The following is a 27311-nucleotide window of genomic DNA, read 5'->3' as shown; positions in this document are numbered from 1 at the left end:
TTTTGCAGATCAGAAAATTGGTGCAAAAGGAGATTATTTAAAAGTAAGTTGCCCAACACTATATCTGAGATTGGTTTTGAACTCAGGTCTTCCTTCCTTACTCTCAGCCCAGGGCTCTATCAACTTCTCCATCTAGCATAAAACAAACAAAAAAAGATGCATTTTCAAAGATTTATATACAGTATTCCAAGTATCTAACAATTGCAAAAGTTAAATTATGTATCTAGTAATAAATATTATATCTAGTAATAAAAATATTATATTTTATGAGGTTTATTAAGGATTATTAGAAATCAAGGAATAAAGAAGATACAAAATAATAACCATGTGCCCATGGCTGATTAGCCCATTCAAAATCCCCACGCTTAGCTTACTTACTACATCATTGCAATGGAATGGAAGAGAGAGAGGGAGGTGTTGCTGCCAGTGATCTCACCAACCTGGGGACTCAGGTGAGATTATAGGGAATTCTGGGAAACACCAAGGACTTCTGAGGATTGAAGTCTGGGGTTCAAAATCTCCATTTATACACAACAGGGGTATGATCAGATAGATTTCAGTTCATTGATAAAATGGAATGCAAATGATTTAATTAAGATAAACAAATATGAATTACATAAAGACACGTAGAATTGGACTTTATGAAAATCAAATTTTTTTCAAAAGCAGAACTGAAAGGACAGAGTATACACTAAGACTATTTAAGAAGAAAAATTAATGTGAATTAATAAACTAAAGAAAACTCCTTATGGAGGTTTAGAGAAAGTGACTTAAAAGTCACAACATTTTATGCATTGATGATCAATTATGTATAAACAGATACGAAATCTACATTTGGAAGTACAGATGGGCTAGTCACATGACAACAGTCATGGTGTTTAACTGGTAGTCTTTCTACATCAAGAGAAAGTGAAAAAAGGCTTCCACAATGTTACATGGACCTTCTGTGTCAAACATTGGGGAGAACAGGAGTCACATCAGATATGTAGGAATGAATGGGCTTTTATCAGTGTCATTTAGGAGAATTCCTAAGTTGATAAAATCATAGTTACATTTGATTATTTAAGCAGTTTTGCTACAAAATAAGTTTAAATGGTTGCCTTGTTCTTTGATAGGTTTATAACAAATAATTTTCAAAAATCATCACTGGCTTTTTTGCATATGTTAGTTGAAGACCAAATTGCTTTGCATCTTTCATGACTAAGCTGCTATATCTATATACTTAATCTACTCTCGGAGTGCATTAAGTCCTCTAGAATAAAGTGGAAAATGAGAACCTGATTGCTCACCAGTAATAACAATAGTAGAATAACAATGACAACCACATGAATAATAATATCTATCTTCTTTGAATAAAACTATTATCAGTTAGAGGATGAAATAAGAAATTTCTGGTATTGCTGGAATCATTGAAGACTAATACAAAACTGTCAATTGACATAGGGATCAAATTTAAATGAATAATTGCCATGTCAAAGCAATGAGAAACACATTCAAAAAAGAGGGTGATTAAGCATCTGGGAAACAAAACAAAAATTGCCACCCAGTGCATGTATTTAATTTAATTTATTTTTTCTTTGTTCATAAATATTTTACTGGAAAATATTTAAAAAGGAAATTGGCTTCACCACTACCTCCACATTGCTTAGAACATCATTTATTTCTGGCTAATTTATAGAGTTAATGTGCCATAATGGTTAAAGACCAGTCTCGATGGCAGGTTCAAGCCCTGTCTCTGAGACACACTGCCTGAGCTGGGCAAGTCATTTGTCCTTTGGATCCATTCCATAATTCTCTAAGACTATAAACTACAGAGAAGATACCAATCTGCATTGGGCAAGGACATTTCTTCCCACAAGAGTTCTATTCACTAATGAAATCATAGGACCAATCCCTATCCATATTCAGTTGTTTTTCAATTGTGTCCAACTCTTTATAACCCCATTTGGGGTGTTCTTAGCAAAGATACTGGAGTGTATTGTCATTTTCTTCTCTAGCTCATTTTACAGATGAGGAAACTAGGGCAAACCAGGTTAAGTGATTTGCCCAGAGTCACATAGCTAGTAAGTGTCTAAAGACACTTCCTGAACTCAGGAAGATAAGTCTTCCTGAATCAAAGCCTGGTGCTCTATTCATTGTGCCATCTAGCTGCCTCATACTTGCTAGCTATAGTTTTGTTTTTTTTTAATTTTACCATCAGGCTCTATGCTAATCAGAATTTCAAAGATACCGATACCCATTTAAGTGGAATAGATTGCTCCTGAATCTGCTTTGAGTCAGATATTCCAGCTATTATAAACTTAGTAATAAGGCCAATCTTGAATTTGGCAGAGCTATACTCTTAAATTTCATTTTTCACTTTTGATGAAAAGGGAAAAATTAAACAACACCTAGGTAAAAAAAAAGAGAGAAACAATTCCCTTACTTCAATCTCGTCTCTAAAAAAGGAGAGAGGCAGGGAGCACTAAAAATGTGCCTTACTATCATGAATTAAAACTGTATCCCAGAAGTTCATGAGAGGGTGACCATTCTTGTGGATGATTGTGAAAAAGAATGATTCATTTGACACTTCACTAACTTCAAGAAGATGTCAGGACTTTGGAGGGTATGACTGTGGCTAATGGGATAGGGGGGAAAAATGAAAAATCAGCAGTGGCTATTATTCAGAGAGAAAAAAAAGACCTTGCTGCTAGTTCTTCCACAGATTTTAGAGGGGGTGGAAATATTCAATGAGTCCAACAAACAGAGGGAATTACAAACACTTAAATGCATCTGGGAACCAAAATTATTTCTTTTATTAAACAAGGCTTAGAGGAATGTTTACAATTCAAGGACCAAACCTTCACTTTCATCTTCTCTTCTCTAAGTAATGAAAAGGTCTTACTGCAGGCGACTTCTTAGACAGCCCTTTGAAGGGGCAGGGAAGTTGCTTCCTTCCTAGTCTGTTAAATGACTGTTTATAGATCCACTAACAACTGGGGAGAGTCTCATTTCTAAGGAGGTTGTGATTAGCTTGAATGACTGAGCCTCAGCTGAATAATAGATGAAAGGATTCTGGAATAGGAGTCTCAGTAAAAGAGTTGGGTAAGTTCTGCAGTTGCTGACTGTACTTCAAAAAGTGTACCTTTAGGGAGCCATCTTTTCCCCTTAGATGCCAAGTCTTTTCAAATTTGCCCAGTCCTCAGGCACCAGACATGCAGTGCAGGTGACCATTTATTTATGAAAGGGTTAACCCCCATAATTAACTTAGGGCAACTTTGGATGGGAAGGCAAAAACAGGTGAGGAGATGAGAAAAGGCTTCCTGTCAAAGATAGAGCTTGAGCCAAATTTTGAAGGAAACTTGGGTCTCCAGAAATTGGGATGGGAAAGCATTTCAGATCTATCTTTACCAGCTTTGTCAGATTTCCCCAAGTTTGCTTTGCATTCTGCTGGAGAACCCAAGGTCATCTCCAGATACACAGAAGGAAGAGAAAATTTCTGGGAGATGGGAAAACAGTTACTGCTTCCTGAGAAGAGGAGGTTAGAGGTAGTTCATTTCCAGCTGAAGGTAGATGCAGGATAGACAAGACCAAAAGGGTTCTTAACTTGTGATCTGGGAAGTTTTTTCTTAAAAACATTATCCTTAGAAGCTGGTAATAGAATTAGCCAGACTGCCAACCATATACAAATAAGCTATATACAAGATAAATGGGAAATAATCAAGAGAGGGATGACATTAAAAATAAGGAGGATCAAGAAAGGTTTCTTTTGGGTGAGATTTTTTGCTAAGAGTTGAAGGAAGCCAGGGAAGCTAGGAGGTGGAAATAAAAAAGAAAGGCTTTCTAGGCATGGCTGATAGCTAGTGAAAAATGCTTGGAACTGGGAGATGGAGTGTCTAGTGATAAGTAAGGTTTAAGAAGATTGGGAACACAGAAGAGGGTTAAATGCTAAACAGAAGGCTTTATGTTTGATACTGGAGGCCTGATAGGGAGCTGGTGGAATTTACTGGGTAAGGAAATAGCATGACAAGAACTACGCTTTAGGAAGATCACTCTGGGAGTAGAAGATGGACTAAAGTAAGGAGAGACTTGTGGTAGGGAGACCAAATCAGTAGTGTATTACAATATTCACAGACATGAGATGAAAAGACTTTTACTAGAATAGTAGCAATGTCTTAGCAAAAAAGTGTACATAAGAGAGAGGTGTTTTGAAGTTAAAACTGATAGGCCTTTACACAGATTGGATATGAGGGGTGAGTTAAGAACTCTGCTACCAGAAGAATATAATTCAGTTCAATTAGACAAAAATTTGCTACATATTTTCTGTGTGTTGTGAAATGAAATTCTTGGTTCTCTTTGTCTATTCTGAGTTTACACTTATTAAAAGGAAATCCTTTATTATCTTTGCCTAATTGAAGTTAACACTTTGGTTAACAATAACTTAAGTACCCCTACTTACTACCTCACTAGATTGTGAAGACAGGATTAACTATCCTTTGTCTACCTTTTGATTGAATCAACACAAGATTGAACTAGGCAGAAGAGCTTGCAAACCACTTAGAGAATTCACACCCTCAAAAACTCAATCAGCCAGGAACCTGTGAACCCTCTTGATGAGAATTCATACCTCCAGAATATAAGAAGTGGATCCCACAGACACTGTCCCCCAGGGCAGTGCTGGGCAATTTGGAAGCTGTGATTGGTCCTTATTAAGAAAGGAAGAGACATGAAGCCACTAAAAAAGACCCTGAATTTCTGGAGCTGGAGCAGCAGCTTCAATAAGAAAATCAGTTTCAAGAAGAAAGTTGGCCTCAGGAGTCAAGTCATATTCAGCTCAAGTCATCATCTTGACCTACCTCTTGGAGGGAACTTGGGTGAGTGAATATCTGGCTTTCCTTTCCTGTCCTCTAGAGAGAGTTTAATTCTAGCTAAAGGTCAACAAAGCCCTGGCTGAGTTGATCACCAAAGAAATATTTAGTTAGATAGGCTAATGTCTTCTCTATTCTTTTTTGTATTTCTCTGCTTTCACTCTTTCCATCTCTTTTGTAAATAAAAGCTATTAAAGATCATTTCAACTTTCAGCAATAATAAATTTTCATATATTTTAGTCAAACCATTAAAATTTAATTCCTATAGTGTGTGATCCATCTAGATTATGAGTATCTATGTGAGTCTGTCTAGATTTGGCTTACAAGGAAGCATAAGTAGCTGATATAAAAACCAAGATGGCAGATTAGAGGCAGTCACATAGCTGAGCTCTGCTAATATTCTTCATCAAACAACTTTAAAATAACTGCTTAAATCAAAATTTTCAGTTGCAAAGCCAACAAGAGGACAGAGTAAAACAGTTTTCCTTCCCAAGACAACTTAGGGGTTGGCAGGAAAGGTCTGTAAAATTAGGATGGGAGTCACCCCAGAGTAGAGCACTAGCAATAGCTATGGACCTTGAAGGGGGCTCTGACAGCAACAGAAACAACAGTATCAACAATTTTTGGAACTTTCAACCCAACAATGTTTAGAGGGTTGGATGACTGGAGGACTCCCATTGGCAACCTATATGCAGTTCTAGGGTGTAGAGGAATGCTGGTGGTTATTCAAAAGGGAGTAGGGGTCTTGATCTCAGTATCAAGGAATAGAAGACCACTACTAGCACTTGTAGTTGCAAAAGAGGAAAGAACTTAGTTATAGTTCTAGGGCCCAAGAGGAGCACTAAGGGAGTAGACCAGAGTGCAGAGCAGTAGAGTAGTGACCACTTTGTCATCACCAAAAACTTATAGAATTAGGTCTGAAAACAGTAAGACAAAAAAGCATAAAGCTTGGCAAAGTACTTCCCCAATTTCAGAGGAATGGAGTAAACATTTGACATAATGTTCAAAGTAAAAAAATAGGCCCGAAGAATGAGCAAACAACAAAATTTCATCATACAAAGTTATTATGATGAGAGGGAAGATCAATACAAAAACTCAAGGGAAAAAATAACATGAAAATAGTTACATGTATAGTCTCAAAGAAAAATGCCCAAGACCAATGAGGATTTCTGAAAAGTTAAAGGAAGAGATAAGTTGTTGAGAATGAACTGGGAGAGAAATGAAAGTGATAGAAGAAAATTATGTACAAAAAATTCACACTTTTATAAAAAGAGTTACCAAAAATACCACATAAAACAACAATTTCAAAGTAGTATTGGTCTAATAGTAAAAGAAGTAGAAAAAAATCACCAAAGAAAAGAACTTAAAAAGCAGAATGGGCCAAATGGAAAGAGAATGCATAAGCTCACTGAAGAAAATATTCTTAAAAATTATAATTGGGCAAATGGAAGCTAATGACTTAATGATACACATTAGAGACAATTTTTTTTAAAAGTCAAAGGAATGAAAAAATAGGATAATATGTGAAATGTCTCATTGGAAAGATAACTGACCTGAAATATAAACTGAGGAGAGATAACTTAAGAATTATTGGATTACCTAAAAATCATTATAATTAAAAAGAGCCTAGACATCAAATTTCAAGAAATAATTAAGGAAAATTTCCCCAATATCTTAGATCCACTGGGTAAAATTGAAAGAATCCCATAAATCACCTCCTGAAAGAGAGCCCCAAATAAAAATTCCTAGGAATATTATGGACAAATTCTAGACCTCCAAGGTCAAGAATAAAATATTTCAAGCACCCAGAAACAATTTAAGTATCATTACCTATGGACCACATAAAATTTATCATCTTCCATGTTAAGGAATATAGGGCTTGGAACATAATATTCCAGAAAGCAAAGGACTTAGGACTACAACCAAGAATAATATATTAAGTAAACCTGGATATAATCTTTTTGGGGGGATATTTAATTAAATATATGACTTTTAAGTATTCCTTATACAAAGGTCAGAGCCAAATAGAAAATATGGCATTCAAACACAAGACTCAAAGAAAAGCATAAAAATTTAAACATTTTATAATTTTATTTATTTAAATTTATTATAATTTTATAATTATTAGAGCAGGTAGAAGAAATCTACATTAAAAAAAAGATGAATATGAGCCAATTATGTTGGAATTATCTAAAAAAATAAAGAATAAACCACTACTATGTCTATACCCCAAAATGATAAAAGAACAGGGAAGAGTACATATATATATATATATATATATATATATATATATATAATATTAATAAAAGCTCTTTTGTAATTGCAAACAACTGGAAACTGATGGATGCCCATCAATTTGAGGAATGGCTAAATAAGTTGTGGCATATGATTGTGATGGAGTATCATTGTGCTATAAGAAATGACAAGGAGGGGTGAGTTTTTGGGGGGTTCACCATGGAAACAACTATATGAACTGATGCTAAATGAATTCTGAGAGTAAATTGAAATATAATTTTATCTATTTTTCTTGATTGTGTGTGAATGATATGGTTAAAATGGAAATATGTTTTATATGACTTTACATGTATAATTGCTATCAATTTTTCTTGCCTTCTCAGTGGTGAGGAGAGAGAAAATTTGGAACTCTAAGTTTAAAAAGAAAAGAATTTTAAAATGACTGAATTGTATCTATATTTCTGTTTTAAGAAATAGATAACTCTAGAATTTCTTCCACCCATCATTTTCCTGAGAAGACTTTGATTCCTGCCAGGAGATGAAGCAAGGTTGAGCTCATTTTGTTTTCCTCAGAGAAAGTGTACCAGGCTAAAATTGTATCTGTCACCTTAAATATTTGTATTAGAGGGTAAATAATTTTTATGTTCAAGGTTAGATCCTAATTGCTATTTTCTACTGGAGAGTCCCAAGTTATGTATTGAAAGTTTGAGACCCTTCTTACCAAATGCAAGTTCTATAAAGAGTACACAGAGCAAATAGAAAAGAAATCCATTTGTCCAATTTGAAAACAAAACAGAAATCAGAAAAGGTATACATGTGAGAATATACCAAACAATACAGAATAAATGAGTTCTTCCACTGGAAGCTAAGTATCACAGTTCATTTGAAAGAGAGTCTCAGATCTAAACTAAGGGGAAATTATCTGAAGTCTGCAGTATAACAAGTTAGAGATGAGGCCAGGATCAAGGTATCAGTTCCTCTAAAGGTCACCTTTCTTCCCAGAGTCTTACTCTCCTTTCAAGGTGTTCTCTCAGATGAAATTTTGAAACTAGTGTCTTTTCTCTAGAAACTGAAAGTTAAAAGACTAGGATCTCTATCCTTCCAAGCTCTTATCAACTTTGATCCTCAAGAAAGTGTGGAGCATTGAGTAAAGTCTCTACAATAAAGAAAATCTTATGCAAATAGACTTTGAAGAAGGGATTACATTGGTTCCTACCAGGCAGAGAAAAAAGAACAGAGGCTTGGGAGAACCTGGGTTCCAGTAGACTGGGGACTTAGATTATTCTGAGTTGAAGGCTTGCTAAATAAGAAACTTCCCAAATTGAACAAAGATAAACAATAGTTGTTAACCTTATAATTCATCAATAACATTTGTCAAATGCCTACCATGTCTTTCTTTCCTTTTCTCTTTTCTCTCTTCCTTTTTCTCCAGTCCCTCCTTTCCTTCTCCCTTGTTAAATGGAATGGTTCTCTAGTTTGGAGATCATAGAATGAGGGGATATTTGGAAAATAAAAGCAATACAGAAATAAAAATTATCAATGACTTTCAAAGAACCCATCTGGAAGAAAAAAAAAACCATCTGGACCAAATGCCTCACTTTATCCAATGAGCCAACCAAAGCCAATAGCAGTTAAATGACTTATCAAAAGCTTTATAACTTCTTGATAATAGAGTCAAGAATAAAATCCAAAAATTCTAAGCTTTCTACAACATACCACACTACCCCATTCTTTGTCGCTGCTATTATAGAAATAGCTTCCAAAATTATTGGGGCAGTAAACTCTAAAGGATCACTCTATTGCAAAGATTAATAATATGGAAATAGGTCTTGATCAGATAATATGTAAAACCCAGTTGAATTACTTGTTGGCTATGGGAGAATGGAGGGGGAAGGGGAGAGAGAATATGAATAATGGAACCATGGAAAAATATTCTAAATTAAATAAATAAAAATTTTTAAAAAGAGAAAAAAAAGAAACAGCTTCCAAAGACACTGAAAGTGTTCAAACACAGACCATTCCACAAATCTTTATATTTAGTAAACAGATTCAGTACAGCATGTCTGGCCTTAGTGTATTTCTCATTTGCTATTTTTTAAAGTCTTAGCTTCTCTCTTAGAATCAAGAAGGCAAAAGAGTAATATGGGGCTAGGCAATTGGGGTTAAGTGACTTGCCTAGTGTCACATAGCTAGGAAGTGGCTGAAGTCAGATTTAAACTCAGGACCTCCTGTCTCCATGCCTGGTTCTCTATTTCCTGAGTCACCTAGCTGCCTCCTTCTCATTTACTATTGAACAGGGTCATAAAAATATTGGGAAACATTATGTTATGTATAGGAAGGCATCATTAAGTCTTTAGAATGTGGAAAAGAATTGTCATTGCAGAGAGCCTATTCTACTGTTAAAATTATTCTATGTCTACTGGTCATATTTATACCTTATAAACTTACAAAAATAAACAGGGAAAAGGTCATGATTGGAGTTCCTACACAATGACTTGACACATTTGCCATTTTCCCAGGTTTTCTTGTCTATCATGAGCCTTATTCATTGCTACCACTCTAATGTAAAGAAGGGAATTATAGATTATAGATTTAGAGCTGGAAGGGTTTTTGGAGTTCATCTAATCCAACTCGCCCTTTTTATAGTTGACGAAACTGAAGTCTGATATAGTTAAATGATTGTCCAAGATCATAGAGGTAGCAGTTGGGAAGTTGGGAGAGCCAGGATTTAGACCCAGCTCATCTGACTCCAATTCCACCACAGCAGGCCTTCAGCAGATCAGTCAAGTTCATCAATCTGCTCTGCAGGGAATTTCCTTTTTGAATTTTTAGCACCCCTGAGACTGAGAAGCAACAGGAGAAAGATGTCTTCAAACCAACTGAGTCAATGGAACAGAAAATGCCCCAAGAAAAAAAGTAATACCATTGTAAATTAACATGTCACATGCTTTTGCTCACCATTTAATAGTCTTAGGATATAGCTAAGTGATTCAATGATTACACATGGACATGGTTAATCCCAAGACACTGAAAAAAAAAAGAAGGATCACAGTGGAGGCAAAGTTTAATACTAATGATTTGGAGAAAGAACTAAATAAATTATTTAAAAGGAGTGCAGATGGTTCTAAGTCCCTCCTGTGAGATTCTTTTAAAAAGGTTAATTCCTTGTCTAGCTTAAAACCAGGTTAACAAGGATCAGGTCTTTGTTTTGTCATTGATGAAGTTCCTTGGTTCAAGTATGAAATTGCCTTGAACTGGATATCACTGAATTAGTACCATGTCATAGGAAAAGCATCTGCTCTATTCAGGCCAGTGTTTTTTTTTTCCTTTAAAAGATAATGAAACTGTCTTGGTCCACAGAACTAAAGCTCAAATGGTTGATATAGTTTCCTGGTCACCTAAATACAATGGCATAACACAGGAAGAGTCAACTTACTCTTCAGACTTGAGCATATACTTATGGCAAAAGCTCTATTGTGGCAAAAAAAAAAAAAACCCTACTGAATCAATGACAAAAGGATTCTACTATTGTGAAGCAACCTTCTTGCTTGGATATTGAAGCCTAAGCATATCCCTTTATTTCCATCCTGTAACTGAACCACTAGTTCAACATAAGTCAGACCCTGAACATCCGATCACAATCCAATCTACATGACGAAATTCATAGGTACTTATCACTCAAACAATATTTCATTTTTGATGAAGTTAACAACTAAATTATTTTAGACTTGGACTTCTCCTTCAAAAGGAGGTCTGCTGGACAGAGAAAAGAGAACTGCTAAAGACGAGTGAAATAAAGAAAGAGTATGCACACTGAGAGTAGGCTGTGCAGCCCTCCTTGGAAACCTTATATTCAAGAGATGGCAGCAGTAGAACCATAGCGGCAGAACTGTGAAGGATATTTTGAACCAGTTAGGAGCTAGAATCAAAGAGCAGTAAAGAACACAGTGTATAGGGGCAGCTAGTTGGCTCAATAGATTGCAAACCAGGGCTAGAGATGGGCAGTCCTGGGTTCACTGGCCTCAGATACTTTCTAGCTGTATGACTCTGGGCAAGTCGCTTAACCCCCATTGCCTTCTGCCTTAGAACCTGAACACAGTATCAATTCGAAGACAGAAGGTAAGGATTTTTTAAAATGTATTTTTATTTTTACTTTATTTTATTTTTTGGTTACAATACTCACTTTATTTCCCTCCCTCCCCTCCACCCACTCTTCCCGCAGCCAATGCACAATTTCATTGGGTATTACATGTGTCCTTGATCAGAACCTATTTCAATGACGTGTTTGCACTAGGATGTTCATTTAGAGTCTACATTTCCAACCATATCCCTTCGACCCATGTATTCAAGCAATTGTTTTTCCTCTGTGTTTCTACTCCCACAGTGTTTCCTCTAGATGTGGATAGTGGTTTTTCTCGTGGGTTCCTCCGAGTTGTTCAGGATCACTGCATTGCCACTAATGGATAAGTCCATTACGTTTGATTGTACCACTGTTTATCAGTCTCTGTGTACAATGTTCTCCTGGTTCTGCTCCTCTCATTCTTCATCAATTCCTGGAGGTTGTTCCAGTCTCCACGGAATTCCTCCACTTTATTATTCCTTTTAGCACAATAGTATTCCATCACCAACATATACCACAATGTGTTCAGCCATTCCCCAATTGAAGGGCAGCCCCTCATTTTCCGATTTTTTGCCACCACAAAGAGCACAGCTATGAATGTTTTTGTACAAGTCTTTTTCCTTATTATCACTTTGGGGTACAAACCCAGCAGTGCTATGGCTGGATCAAAGGGCAGACAATCTTTTATCGTCCTTTTGGGCATAGTTCCAAATTGCCCTCCAGAATGTTTGGATCAATTCACAACTCCACCAGCAATGCATTAATGTCCCAATTTTGCCACATCCCCTCCAACATTCATTACTTTCCTTTGCTGTCATGTTAGCCAACCTGCTAGGTATGAGGTGATACCTACGAGTTGTTTTGATTTGCATCTCTCTGATTATAAGAGATTTAGAGCACTTTTTCATGTACTTATTAATAGTTTTGATTTCTTTAACTGAAAATTACCTATTCATGTCTCTTGCCCATTTATCAATTGGGGAATGGCTTGATTTTTTGTACAACTGGTTTAGCTCTTTATGAATTTGAGTAATTAGACCTTTGTCAGAAGTTTTTATAATGAAGATTGTTTCCCAATTTGTTGCTTCCCTTCTAATTTTGGATGCATTAGTTTTGTTTGTACAAAACCTTTTTAATTTGATGTAATCAAAATTATTGATTTTACATTTTGTGATTTTTTTCTAGCTCTTGCTTGGTTTTTAAGTCTTTCCTTTCCCAAAGATCTGACAAGTATACTATTCTGGGTTCGCCTAATTTGCTAATAGTTTCAGAAGGTAAAGATTTTTTAAAAAACAATACAACGTAGAGGAACAAACCTACACTTCACTGGTATCATGAGTTGTATGGACTGTGCAGGTCCAGAGAAGGTAGAATGATTTTATTAATTCTAAGTTCTTCCTCCTTTCCCACTCATTTTTGGGGGGTGGGAGACTTATAGCCTTGGAAATGGAAAAAATGGGAGAACAGCTAGATTCTCTAGAAACCTTGAATGATTATCTATGGGGGAACCTCCAACTATGATCATTCTATAAATCTGTAGGTGAATGGGCATCTTGGAAGACATGACTCAATGAAGAGAGCAAGTTCAGGTCTCCAGTGACTGAATATTTCCTTCTCAATTTTTGGGTAATACTACTATACAGGTAAAAGACCATTAGATGGGGGTGGAGGGGAGAGTTATTTTGACTATTTTTTAGGCTCAAGTATTTGTCTGGTTTGTTCTGTTTCTAGTCAGATTAAATAAAGCTTATCCTATATTTGCTAAATTATTAGCCAGAGGGCTTTCATGGGAGCTAAGAGACTTTTTACCTTTTCAGTGGAGTCCTAGATATGAATTGAATGCTGATGTTTCCAAAGAAAACCTGAGAGGCAGAGAGAGGGACACATCAAAGACTAAAGTTCCCAAGGGGTTCCCAAGAATGAACCTATTCCATGTAAGCCTAGAGCTTTCGGCTTAGGTCATGGATTATAAAGTCCTTTAGTGGTCTTAGCAAAGCTCCCTTTATTTATTTTTTTCTCACCCGATTAGCAACGTGGCTGTGTACCTATTATAGACAGACCTTTACATAAAGCACTTTGGCATGGGGCAGGAGAATATGCAATAAATAGAGGCTGTACATATGGTGTCTTGTGTGAATGTGTGCTTTAAAATAAGCAAACAAGGAGAAAACAGCCAGCTTCTAGAACAGTCTGCATTAATGTACAATGAATGTGTTACAGCATAGCTGTTATTCTCCTGAAAGAGAAGAAAAGAGAAAAGATGGACACCACAAAGACCTGACAAGATAGCAAAGGGAAGAGAATTTGATGGACCCCACAGAAAAAGCATTCTTCACAAAGACTTCGGATTGGATTAGACTAATGATAACTGGAGGAGCACTAGCAGGGTCAGGGGATTCTCGATAACAGGATCTGAGAGCCATCAAGCAGTCAGTTTCTGCCATTTATGTTGGAGCCCTTTGGGTCTCCTGTGACTAGGATTTTTTTTTTCTCCATCAGACTTCACTGACAGGATAAAATGAAACTGCTAAACAGGATAATCCCCACCAAACAGGATAATTCCCACAATCTGCCGGGTGACTCATTTCCCTGGCGCTTTTGAAAAGTTTGCAGGCTAAAGAGAGCCATGCTGACGAGGCAGAGGAAGTGCACTGCTTCAGATTTCACAGGGCACTGGGTTCCAAAGTGTCACCGCTGTTACAGAGAACACCTGCAGCTGGGTTCAGCAGGCTGGAAATCACAGCCAACTGGCTCAGCTGGACCCCCGCACAGCCCATTGGAGATAGGGACTTCTAGCTGTCAGGGGGTGCTGATGAAGTCTTTGACATGGCTCCAAGGCCTGTGCATTCTTTTCCTTGAGTATTGTTTGGAGGAGGTGATGATTGAATTAACAAAGCTGTTCACTATTGGAAATGGACCACATGGCTGAGGGACTCCCATCACATCACAGAGCCCAGAGTGGATCCCTTTCCTCAACATCCATAACAGAGCAAAAGTGCGAGCCTTGGCTAAGTGGTACCTGGTAATGGCGTGTTAATGAAGCTTCACTTCTCAATGCCTGTCATTCACTCTCGCTGGGAAGAGGTTTAAACAGAGGGAGCTTGAACTGAGTGGCTGGGGAGGATTCACAGTCCTGTAATTATGAGGCTAATTCCAGAAAGGTCAGAACTCCTTAATCAAATATTAATCAAATCATTTTGTAAATGATGATGATTCTATCCAGGGTAGGCAGGCAGAAGAATCATGGGAGTAAGGGTGGTGGCCCTGAATGCCTTTTGAACTAGAGTGGGTTGTGGGGGAGGATGAAGATAAAAACAAACCATTTTACTCAGGAAAGGAAGAAAGAAAACACTACAGGAAAATAAAGAAAGGTAAAAGTACCAAACAAAATTACTTCCTATGACTTTCTGTTCCCTAAATTATGAGATACTTAAGGGTCCTTTCTTGTTAAGGATAAACTTCTAAAGCAAATAAATAGATGCCTTCTTCAATACCACTCCTTCCAAAGTTCCTTTTTTTATCATATAAATTGATCTGGAGTCCCCAACCTGCCTATGCTGATACAACTCAACAACACCTCCTTTATGATGGTCAGAACTTTGATATCAACATGATGAAGTAGAAAAACTGGTGACTTGGAAGTTAGAGGATATGTTTTCAAATCTTGGTTCAAATCTCCTGACCTGTTGGCTGTGTGATCTTAGGTAAGTAACTTTTCTGGGTCTCAATCTAATCCAATTCAGCAAGCCTACTATGTGTAAGACCCTGTGATAGGTAATGGTGATGAAAAGAAATAACTAAAAAAGCAAAAAATTTAAAAATAGTCACCGCCAGAAAAAAGCATATACTCTTCTAGAGGATACAGCATTCCACTTTTCTATCTTAGAATTGATGCTAGGACAGAAAGGAAGGGAAAGAGGGAGGAAGGAAGGAAGGAAGGAAGGAAGGAAGGAAGGAAGGAAGGAAGGAAGGAAGGAAGGAAGGAAGGAAGGAAGGAAGGAAGGAAGGAAGGAAGGAAGGAAGGAAGGAAGGAAGGAAGGAAAAAGAACAAATCAATACACAGGTGATAATTTCATGAGGGAGAGAACACTTTTGTCTTAGGGGATAAGGAAAGACAAGGTGGATATAAACTGAGTCTAGAAGGAAGCTAGGGATTCTAAAAGGCAGAATGAGTTAGTACATTTCAGGAATGGGAAACAGTCAAAGGCACAAAGATAAGAGATAAAAGTCTAAATTTGTAATAAAGCAAATGGCTCAATTTGACTAGAATGCACTGGGTATAAAGGTGAGTAATGAGACTGGAAAAGTTTGGAGACAAGTTTTAAAGAATTCAAAATGTCAAATTTATTTAATATATTCTTATAGATATTTATGTTATATATTAATATCAATATTATCAATAGCAATAATAATATCAATGCTATATACTATGCATATCTATTACATAATAGAAGTTGATTAAACATATTCCTGGATTGAGATGAGATCACCAATAGAAAGGATATGGAGAAAAGATGAGAAGGTTCAGGACAGAGCCCTGAGTTGGGACACTCATAATTAAAAGACTTGTGAATGATGATTCCAGCTATTTTGCATTCCTCCAAATCAGACTTCCAAAGATGCTGCCAGGAGAAGGGATGGACACTGAGCTCTGAACTTCTTAGGATTATCCTTTCCTCCCCAATTCTATTACTTTCTACCTTGTATACACCACTACCTACCCCAAAACTCATAGATCTTTTTTCTAAAATGGTATTCAGGCAAATGCTAGTGGAAGGCATATGTCAATGGATGACTCAATTGTTCCTCTCATCATCCCTTTGACTTTTCAGACCAAAACACCTTTTCCTAGACACCATTCCCTGATGTGTTGTGTTCCCTTAATGAAATATAAACTCCTTGAGGGTAGGACTCCTGTTTTTATATTGATTGCATGCCTAAGGCTTAGCATATTACTTGGTGAATAGCAAGCAATTAATGATGAATGCTCTTTATTTATTCATGATTCTACAAAGTAATGACTGGGTAGAACTGGAAAAAATAGTGTCCATCACAAAAACCCAGGGAAGGTTGAGAAAAGGCAACAGGTGTAGCAATTAAGATATTGTTTGGACAACTTTGGAAATCGCAGTTTCAATTGAATGGTAATAGCTATTGCCCAGTTACAAAGGGCTGAGATGTGAGAGGCAAGAAAGTGGAGATAATCAATATAGATTATTTTTTTCTAGGAGTTTGTTGTGAAAGGGAAGAGAGAGGGAGATAGGATAATAGCTTGAGATATTAGGGGCTAGAGAAAAAAATTATTTTTTAAAAACCCTTACCTTTTGTCTTGGAACTAATACTGTGGTAAGAAGAGTGGTAAGGGCTAGGCAATGAGGGTTAAGTGACTTGCCCAGGGTTACACAGCTAGGAAGTGTCTGAGGTCAAATTTGAACCTAGGACCTCCTGTCTCTAGGCCTGGCTCTCAATTCACTTAGCTACCCAGCTGCCCCCAATTTTTGTTTCTAAGAGATGGGCATACTTGATCATATTTGAATACAATTGAGAAGATGCCTAAAGATAGGGAGTGACTGAAGCTTATCAAAAGGATGATTGAGATGAAGACTAGAGAAGATAGTTTTAAAGGCATAAGTAAGAAAGATGATTTGGGTGAGGAAAAAGAACCTCCTCTGTATCCAAGATTGGAATAATAAAGGTGAAAAATGGAAATGTTGTCAATATGTTTTCTGGAAAGGTGTTGACCATAGATAACTTCTATTTTCTCAATCAAGTAAGAGAAGCCAAGGTTCTCTACTGAGAAGGGGTGAGAAATGTTTGTATCAGAGGCTTATAGGGACAAGAGAGCACTTAGATTGTGACAGTCAAGTAAGAAAGAATAAAAGGATTGCTATAGAGTAGTGAGGGATCAGTTGAAGTTGGAGAACATAAATGTAAGGTGAGTAGATAGAGTGAATGATTTCATTCAGTCCTGAGTGAATAAAAACAGAGAAGGCTACAAAGAAGGGATACTCCAGGGTAGGGATTTGGCAAAGGATCTATTAAGTGCCTCTTATGTGCCAAACAATAGAAATCAAAAGAATGATGCTTACTTGAAGTGATGAACTCTAGAGCTAAGAATGCAAAAGGAAAAAGATAATACCAAAACAGGAGGAATATAATGGGAGTAGACAGAACGATGAATATTATTAGAAATCAAAGTGAAGACAAAGAATAAGTGTAAGAAGATTGAAACAAAGGAGAAATCTCAAGATAAATTATAATCAAAAGAAGAATTTCAGAGTTTTAGAAATGAGATAATGGCTGTATGTACCTGAGGAGTAAAGATTCAGATCATGGAAACTAAGGAGAAAATTGAGAGGTAGTTTGGGAATCATACCATCTAGCTTCTCTGGGCTTAGTTTCTTCATCTATAAGATTAAGAGATCAGATTAGATGACCTACGTATTCCCTTGCTAGTATAAGATTTATGTGGGAATCCATGCCATTTATCCTCTACAATTAGCACCCCCAAGAAGGTCCAGAACAAGGTAGAGAACAAGGGAGTGACTTTCACAGGTTCTCAGTGAGGAGAGCCACAGTTCCATGAGCACAAAATGCATCCAACTTTTTGTGACCTCATTTTGGGTTTTCTTGGCTAAAATACTGGCGTGGTTTTGCCATTTCCTTCTCCAGTTTATTTTATGTATGAGGAAATTGAGACAAACAGGTTGAACTGACTTACCCAGGGTCACAGAGTTCCAGTTTTGAACTCAGGAAGAGGAAAGGGAAAAGTCCAATATGAAGTATAATTTATTGACAATAGAAGGAGGAGTCAGAGGGAACAAAGGAAAAAGAGAGCAGAGAGGAAAATGGAACTCAATTCAGGAATGATAGGGAGAAGTAAATGGAGAGGAGGTAGTGTGGATGGAGGTAAGAAACTTTGACCCAGATATCTGGCAACACAATTTCTTTATCTGTAAAATAAGGGAGTTGAACTAGATGATCTCTAAGATTTCTTCAAGTTCTAAATTAATAATCCTATTTCACTTTCAGAAGTTAATTTTTTAGTTACTCATGATCTCTCCTTTGTATTCCACTTATTAATCTTCTTTCACCAGTTCTGTTAATAATAGAAAGATTTCTTAGTGGCTAAAGTCTACTCCTCATGGGCTATACAACTTAAATTCAACAAAAATTTATTGCCTGCATACAGGTGTATGGCACTTTGTTAAGAGATATCTTCTAGGATCTTATAAAAACTCTAGATATTTTTTAAAAGCAAAAAAATGTACATTGTGTACATTAGGATAATCAACATGAAAAAGGACTCATCATTTTATGTGTATTTTTAAGGTCCTAATCCATCTTTTGACCTTTAATAACAAAAAGCGAAAAGGTTATCTGAGCCCTAGTTGGTTAACAGAGCTCTGAGAGAATTTATTGTGCTCTGCTCTCAGGAAGGAGCTATCTCTGTCCAAGGGTAAGGTAGGTTTGTTTCTTTGTGGTTCTGCATTGTCTGTGCTATTAGCAAGTACCCTGCAGACTCCAGGAGGAACACACTTCACTGTTACATTTCCCCCCTCACTAACAGCTTCCTCTTCCAATCCTCAATCTTTTTTTCTTTCCCAGTTGTTCGCCTCCCCCAAGTGTGATTAATCCATCTATTGATCTCCTACCACCATAAAGAGAAGTGAGATATGCCTAGGAATCAGTGCCAGTGCTCCTATGTGACTTGACTGCTAAACTGATGGGAGGAGAGACAAGGGGGGAGACTTGCACTTTGACTCAAACAGCAAAAAGATGGGGGTTGAAATGTCAGTGTTCTCCACAAGCCACACTAAAAGATGCCCTCCCCCAATGAAGATACAGCAGATTCCTCTTCAGATGAGCTTTTGTATGTGCTCCCTGCTATCTGCAACTTGGTTTCACAAAGGTCTAATAAAAGTTTATGGGGGAAGGGGGGGGGTTGGAGGAGGACCTTTTCGAAATTGAGCCAAATGAGAATGTGCTGCATTGATTAAAGCTTCCAGGGAAGATATAATGGATGACCAAAAGCATGCCAGCAAAAGGGATTAGGAGACTAAGAAGGCATTTATCTAATATACCAGAGGCATGATGGTAGGAAGGGAGGTGAGAAAATGATAACTTGTGGTACAGGGAAGAAAAGACTGGTTAGAAAACCCCCTTTCTGAAGATGAAAAGGATGAAAGGAAGTGTAGAGATGCTGAATTCACCCACAAAATGTAGCTTTGGTCCAAAAAATGAGGGATGTAAATGTAGTCAATCAGAAAATGATGAGGTACTATTTAGCCACAGAAGAAGTTATAAACACTAACTCATTCAACCCACTCCAAACTGAAGGCCATGCTCCATTCCATTTACCAAATATTTAAAATAGCCTTTCAATTACATTCTTTTTCATTTTCAGGAAAACAACTTAAGATCTTGTAGTAAATTCTCTTTGGGATCTAATTTAAATACATGCAACTAAACAAGTTGGAAACCAGGAAGACCTGAGCTTGAATGCAGCCTTAATACTACATGTATTAGCTGAACAAGTCATTCAGCTGCTGTCTGCCTCAGTTTCCCCATATGTAAAATAGCAATAATAATGGTACCTGACTCTCAAGATTCTTGTGAGGAATAAATAAGATAATATTTGTAAAATACTTGATACTGTTTGGCATATAATTGGTGTTTAATAAATAGTTGTTCCACCTCTGTGGTACCACCTCATCATACCTATCAGATTGGCCAATATGACACTAAGGAAAATGGTGGATGTGGCAAAATTGGGACATTAATGCATTGCTGGTGGAGCTGGGAATTGATCCAACCATTCTGGAAGGCAATTTGGAATTATTCCCAAAAGGCTATAAAAGAATGCCTACTCTTTGGTTTGGTAATACCACTACTAGGTCTGTATCCCAGAAAGAAAGAAAAAATAAAGGGGAAAGGACCTACTTGTACAAAAATATTTATAGCTGCTTTTTTTGTGGTGGCAAGGAATTGGAAATTAAAGGGATATCTATCAATGGAGGAATGGTTGAACAAATTGTGGTATATGATGGAGATGGAATACTATTGTGCATGAGAAATGAAAAGGATGATTTCAGAAAGAGCTGGAAAGACCTTCATGATCTGATGCAGAATGAAATAAGCAGAATCAGGAAAACATTTTCACAATAACAGCAATATTGTGTAATGGTTAACTATCACAATAGGCTTAGCTATTATTGACAATACAGTGATCTAGGACAATTCTGAGGGACTTAGGACAAAAAGTGCTATCTACCTCCATAGAAAGAACTGGTGGAGTCAGAATATAGATTAAAGCATATGACTTTCCAATTGGTTATTTGGGGGTTTGGGTCTTATAAGATTACTCACAAAACTGAACAACATGGAAATATATTTTGCATGACAAAAAATAAAGATCACAAATAGAACTCTTAAAAAATGTTTGTTCCCTTCCCTAAGGCACTTTGATAAATTTAAAAGACTATATAAATGCTATTCATTATTATATTATATTATATATAATTATTATAATACTTATAGTTATATAGAAACTTAAGGAACAATGTAAATGCTGTTTATTATAATTTTAGAGCAGCTACTAAACAACATATATATATATAAATGGTTATGTATACACATATACTACATATATACACATACATATATAAATCCTTGAACTTAATGTTACAACACGTAATGTTGCTGAGCCTCTGTTTCTTTAGCTGGCTAAATGTCAGCATAGTTTGGAGGATTCTGAACTGGTTAAATGACTGGACCCATTGAGTAGTAGTCATTAATGGATCAATGTTAAATTGGAAGGAGTTAAATAAGTGGTGTGTCCCAGGGGGCTAGTATTGTTTAACTTTTTCAGCATTAATTAGGATGAAGGCATAGATGATGTGCTTACCAAATTTGTAAATTCCACAAAGCTGAATTGGGCAACTAGTACATTAGATGGCACAGTAATCTTATACCATCCTTTTTTTGGAATGTGTTGCAAATGAGCTTGGGCTTTGAACCAGGATTACCTTACTTCCTTGTCTCTCTGCTAGCTAGGAAATTCAGCTAGCTAGGTAGCTGCGACAATATGAGGGCTCTCTGATCCTTCACCATGGCAATTATTTCATTTTTGGTTAAATTCTTCTAAGAAATCATTATAATCAGAGTGAATTATTTTTAGTTTTATTGATTTCCTGCTTTCCCAAAGCAGCAAAAACCTATTCATTTAAGTAGATTACACTAGAACTGTTGTATCAGCAGTATATTTCCATCTTTATCCTTTTCTATATTTTGATGTGAACATTGGTCTTTCTAGATCCAAACAACTAATAATCCAAATGTGTAGAAAGATACTGTGTCAGTAACAAGTCACTTCCAACCCATTAAAGAATAATCAACTTTATTTTTTTTTATGATATTGTTTGGTGCTTCTTGGATCACTTTTTGACTGTTTTGAGAAAGTATACATGATTTATAAAGATTAAGCTTCTGGGTAATTTACATGCCTTTAGCCTCTTGTATTTCTTAATCTTCAACCATATGTTCCCACATATCTCTCACAGTGCCCACCTTCACCAAGTATCAAGACATATTTTCACTTAGTTTCGAGGATCTTGTTAATTTTTTTGTAGAATTTCCATACTTCATTTCTGGTAGATGCCAGTATTGGGTATTAGTTACAATGGCAGAGCGTTATTCTGTCATCTGCTCCCTCTCTCATGTTTTCTCTTTGTTACCACATACTCCAGACCATAAGTCATTTAGGTTAACAAATATCTAGAGATAATTAAAGGAAAAAGTCTGTACAAATTCAGAAATAGTAAGTTGGGATAGAATAATAAAGGCATGTAAAAGAACACTAAGAATTAGGTTTGGTAGCCCCAAATGTGCAATACCTGGTGATTCTTAGGCTTTCCTACCTAATCTTTAACTTTCCCCAGGGTTTAGTTTAGCTGTAGGTCCTAAGCCCATGCCCAGTTGCCCATCTCTGACTCCTTCTGGATCCCCTAAGATATTGGCATCTTCTATGGCACAACCTATTCACATTTATTTAAGGACTGCTTATCCCAGTACCCTGAATCCAGTTCATGACAGCAGTTTACAATCTTGGGCTCATTTTTAGCTAATGATGAAGTCTCCTGATTTCATAGCAGGCTTTGGGGGTAATCCCTATCATTGCAACATAATCATTTAGCTAACCATAATTACTTAACTGCATGCTTCACTTTCCTCTGCCCAAAGTGAAAAGGAAATAAAAAGAGCTATCACATACCAATAATTTTTCCCATTCTTCATTTCCTCACCTATAAAATGATATAGGTAAACAAAATCATTTCAGAAGACCCTGCCAGATCTAAATCTCAAGAATTCTATGAGTCCAAAAATCAGAATAATTCAACCTGATTGATCAACCTGAAGATCAACACTCTTCATCATCCATAATTCACAGATCATCTTTTTTTTTTTCTTATAATGGGTTCCACACGTTACTGGTTATTATTAGAGTAGCACGTCGTCTTAGGTTGCTGAGGGTTTCTTCAAAGCCTTGCTTTAGATAGTTGAAAGTAAATGATTGCTATATGTGATCTTCTTAGAAACCAACCCTTGCAGCACATGTGGTCCAGATCCACTTTCCTAGCACTGTGAATTATATATGTCATGGAAAGCTGCTACTGGTCTACCTCCATTTAGTTTAGGAGTGAATTTCCCTTAAGGCTCCTCCATGGTTTTTATGTTGTTTGGGACCCAAAGAAAGTGAGAAGCTATTCCTGATCTAATTGATTCTTTGGAAAGCCAATGGTTTGGGTTTTAAAAAAATGAATTAGTATAGCAGTGTCTAAAAATGGCAGGAGACCGTTTTAAGTTTAATTTACATTATTAACATTTTATTCACTGCTTTCCTAAGTCTAGACCATCAATAAAATGATAAATCAGGTCCTGATTTGTAGTCTTTGCTGATTTTTGAGGTGTGAAAACTCACACTGAAAATTTAACAATCAGTTCTCCCAAGCCAGTGCAAGATGATCCTTGATAATTAGCAACTGAGTCTATTCTATACTCCTCCAGAGGATTCCTTCCCCCATTAGAATGTAAGCCCCTTGAGTTCAAGATTATCTTTCTTTTTGCTAATATTTCTGCCTTTGCCCTTATACATAGTTAATGATTAAGAAAGATTTATTGTCTATGTACCTGCCTATCAGAGCCATGTTTTGGACTCTTACACTTATCTACATCAGCAGAGGGTACTACCAGGGAGAAACACTAGCCATCTATACTTATATCATTTTTACATATACAGTATATCATATTCCCTCAGCACTATGGCAAGAGGATAGGTATAGTATTATAAACATATTTCAAACAGAAAGCTTGGAATACCTTGGTTACTTAAATTTTAAACAACAAACACATAAAAATAACTTTTTACTTAGATTATTCATTAGAAGTAGAAGTGAAGGGATGTACTAAGCGAATTCTATTTGGAGAATAGTCCTACAATTTGCAAACCAATGAATCCAACAAAATATTTAAGAAAATAATGGAGAAAAGTAAATAAGCAAATGAAATTTCTGTGTGTTTAAAGGGGAAGGGAATCTTTATGTAACATGTTGCAGGTATCAAGAACCAATAATGCCAATCTAATTCAAATCACTTTTCTTCAACAGATTTTACTCCAAATAGTCTATATAAAGAGAATGCTGCAAAGGTAATATATATGGAGTTTGAGCAAATCATTTCCTACAAAATCAGTGTCTCAATATTTCACTTGGCCTTGAAATAAAATTGGATCAGAGAGGAACATGGATTGAAAACTGGCTGAAAATTGGCAAATAAAAGAGACCACAAGAAGTGCCAGTATTTCCAGGTCAGGGGCATATCCTTTAATAAAAGTATTCATTCCAGCCTCTTTATCAATAAATCAAAAAGAGGACTTAGCTAGTTGATTAAGTCTACAGATGGTTCTAAATTAGGCAGTGTTGTCAACACCCAAAGGACAACAATGTCCCCAAGGATGTTAGAAATGAGGGGCAGGAAATAACAAAACAGGGTTAAATTGGGCTAGATGGAAACTACATCTGGGGAAAAAACAATTCAAAAAGCAGATATCCAGTGGGCCAATGAAACTTGGATCACAGTGGTGCCAAAAGAGACCCAGGTGCAACACCGGATGGCAAATTAGGTAAGATTTTGAAATATAATGGGACAGCCAAAAAGGCCCATATTATCATGGGCTGATTTGTCTTACAAAGACTGTTCATGACACAAAAGAGGAGAATCTGTCTACCTTAATCAATTCAACATTTCATTCTGCTTATAGAAACTGTGTAACAAAGGTGTTCTGGTAAATGTTTAACAATCAGCTTTCTTTAAGGAAAAAAAGGATTCATGATCCACTTCTAAGTTCAACCTACATTATTAACATTTCCATGATATACTTTTAAATTCAATCTAGATTAACATTTTCTCCATTACTTAAAATCTAAACAGTCAACAGAACAATAAAACAAGTCCTGATTTGAAATGTTTGCCAATTTGCAAGTTGTAAATGCTTACACTGAAAATTTAACAATTAAAGACTCCAGCAGAGGCTGGAGTTGATTTTGCTACACATCTAACATGAATAACATTAAAGTTAATGGTCTTGTGGGTCATCAAGGCCCATATTCAGGACACAAGATTCATGGAGAGATCCAGGACACTTTAAGGCTGCTGCTAGGGAGGGATAACAGAACAGGATGGGAGATAGGTGGGGTTGGAGCTGTCCTGGGATTCAGCTGGCTCACTGCTGGGTAAGGAAGTTTATCTGGTAGATTGCCTCTTTCACTGAGAATTCATCCTATTCAAAGTTCAGTTGTTTCCTGATGAAGTTTCACAAGTGTTATTAGTAGCTTCTACATTTCTCACCCCAGTTATGGCCTGAGAATATCAATTATAAACATCACGTATTGCCATATTTGTGCACAATTATGTCTAGCTGGCTCTGATTTTTTTGGTGAGGTGGTGGAGGGGAAGTGAGGCAAACTGATATACTGAGAACTAGGAATGAGTTTTGACCTTGTATGTCCTGTGGCTCACTGGTTGAATCATATTCCCTCCAATCCTATTGCCTGAATAATGATTGTTATGACAATTTAGCCTAGCAAGGAATAATTTGGGAGTTTAGTTTTGAGAAGGGATAGTGAATTTTACAGTGTACACAATCTGACACATGCCTAGGTTACAGCCAGTATGAAGAACTCCCCTGTAAGCTTATCTACAAATAGACAGATGGACCTCTGACTAGAGATAAGGAACATAAATAAACCTTTACCTCAGGAAAGCAATTTTTCCTACCTTCCAGTCTTTAAATGTCATCCTAGGGGCAGAAACAACACTAGAATTATACTAAGAAAGAGGGAAGAGAAACTGAGGCAGAGAGTAGGTCTGAAATTTGACAAACATTAATTAAACAACTACTATGTGCCAGATAGTGGCACAGTGGATAGAATATTGGGCATGGAGTCAGAAGATATAGCTTTAGCTTCATGAGTTCAAATCCAGCCTCAAAAATTTTCTAGCTGGGTGATCTTGGGCAAGTAACTTAATGCTGCCTCAGTGTCCTCATCTGTAAAATGAGTTATAAAAGGAAATGATAAACCACTTCAAGTATCTTTGCCAAGAAAACCCTCAATGGAGTCACAAAGAGTTTGTAGGACTGAAATAATGAATCAACAACAAACTAAACAACAAAATTCCAGGTTCTGGAATAAGCTTCAAGAGCATAAAAATAGGCAAGGACTCACAAAGAGTTTGTAGGACTGAAATAACGAAACAACAACAAACTAAACAACAAAATACCAGGCTCTGGAATAAGCTCCAAGAGCATAAAAATAGGCAAGAAAGTCCTTGCCCTCAAGGAGTTAACAATCAAATGGGAGAAACAACAAGCAAACTAATATGTACAAATACACTACTCACAGGATAAATAGGAAATAATTAAGAGATGGAAGGCACTAGAATTAAGAAGATTTGAAAAATAAAAAGACACAGATGCTAGGGAGCAGGGATAGAGTAGTGGATCAGGACCAAGAATTCTGGAAGTTGGATGCCAGAGAGTTCAAAGAAATGTGGAATCAGAATAAGGCAATACAAGACATAGGGAGTACAGATCAAAACAATCATCAGAAGAACAGAAACACAGGGTGGTAGATTTATCCCTAGAAAGAATGGAGATCGGCCCCTTTCTTTGACACTTGAGAGAACCGAGTCCCAGAAAGATTACGGGCCTTTGTCCAAGGTCACACAGGTGGTAAGCAGCAAAGCCAGGGTCCAAACCCAAATCTGCTGATTCCCTCTCCGTTGGATCTTTCCACAGCACTGGGGAAGAAGAAAAAAGAGCAGGAGACCTGGATACTAATTCCCTTAGACTTAAAAGCCTCCCTTAGACTCAAAGTGTTACAACAGACACTTACCATTCTAAGGTCTTACCTCAGGACAAGTACTCTTCTTTGCCCAAGGAATCAAACTGTGAAGGGGTACCAGGTCAGAAATAAGTGAGGAACCTTCTGGTAAGGAAGGCCTTGTTGAGCTGGCTTCCAGGCTTAAGAAGCAATTACATTTACTGTACTACTGTCAGTGCACCAATAATGATTAATCTCTCCTGGCTTGGGCTAGCCTCCTATTCAGGGGACCCTGAAGAGCTCATTTCAATCTCCCTGCCAGTATCTGTAGCCTTCAGCAAAAGCACTTGGGACTCTCCTAAGCTATAAATCCATTGTTTCAATACATATGAATCTCTCTCTGGAACTACCCTTGGTTCCCTCTTTTATACTAGCCTGCCTCTCTTTTGTGATTAACTCTGTTGAACCAGACCATGGACTTAGATTGAATAAACCTGATGATTGGCTGCTCTCTTCTCCTCAACTGAACAGTTAAAATGGTAAGTAAGTGTGCTGGAAGACAGCAAGGTCCTGCCCTAAACAGAAAGCGCCAGACCTATGTAGAGCATTGTTATTGAGGGCCACATCTTCACAAAGATGTGAACTTCTGTATTTCAAGCAAATACAGAAAAATCACTTCTTTTACCTCAAAATTGTATTCTTTGCGTTCAGTGGCAATTATGTAACAAT

Source organism: Monodelphis domestica, chromosome 8 (genome assembly GCF_027887165.1).
Source record: "Monodelphis domestica isolate mMonDom1 chromosome 8, mMonDom1.pri, whole genome shotgun sequence".
In the NCBI taxonomy this organism is placed as follows: domain Eukaryota; kingdom Metazoa; phylum Chordata; class Mammalia; order Didelphimorphia; family Didelphidae; genus Monodelphis; species Monodelphis domestica.
Note: the sequence above shows the minus strand (reverse complement) of the source record.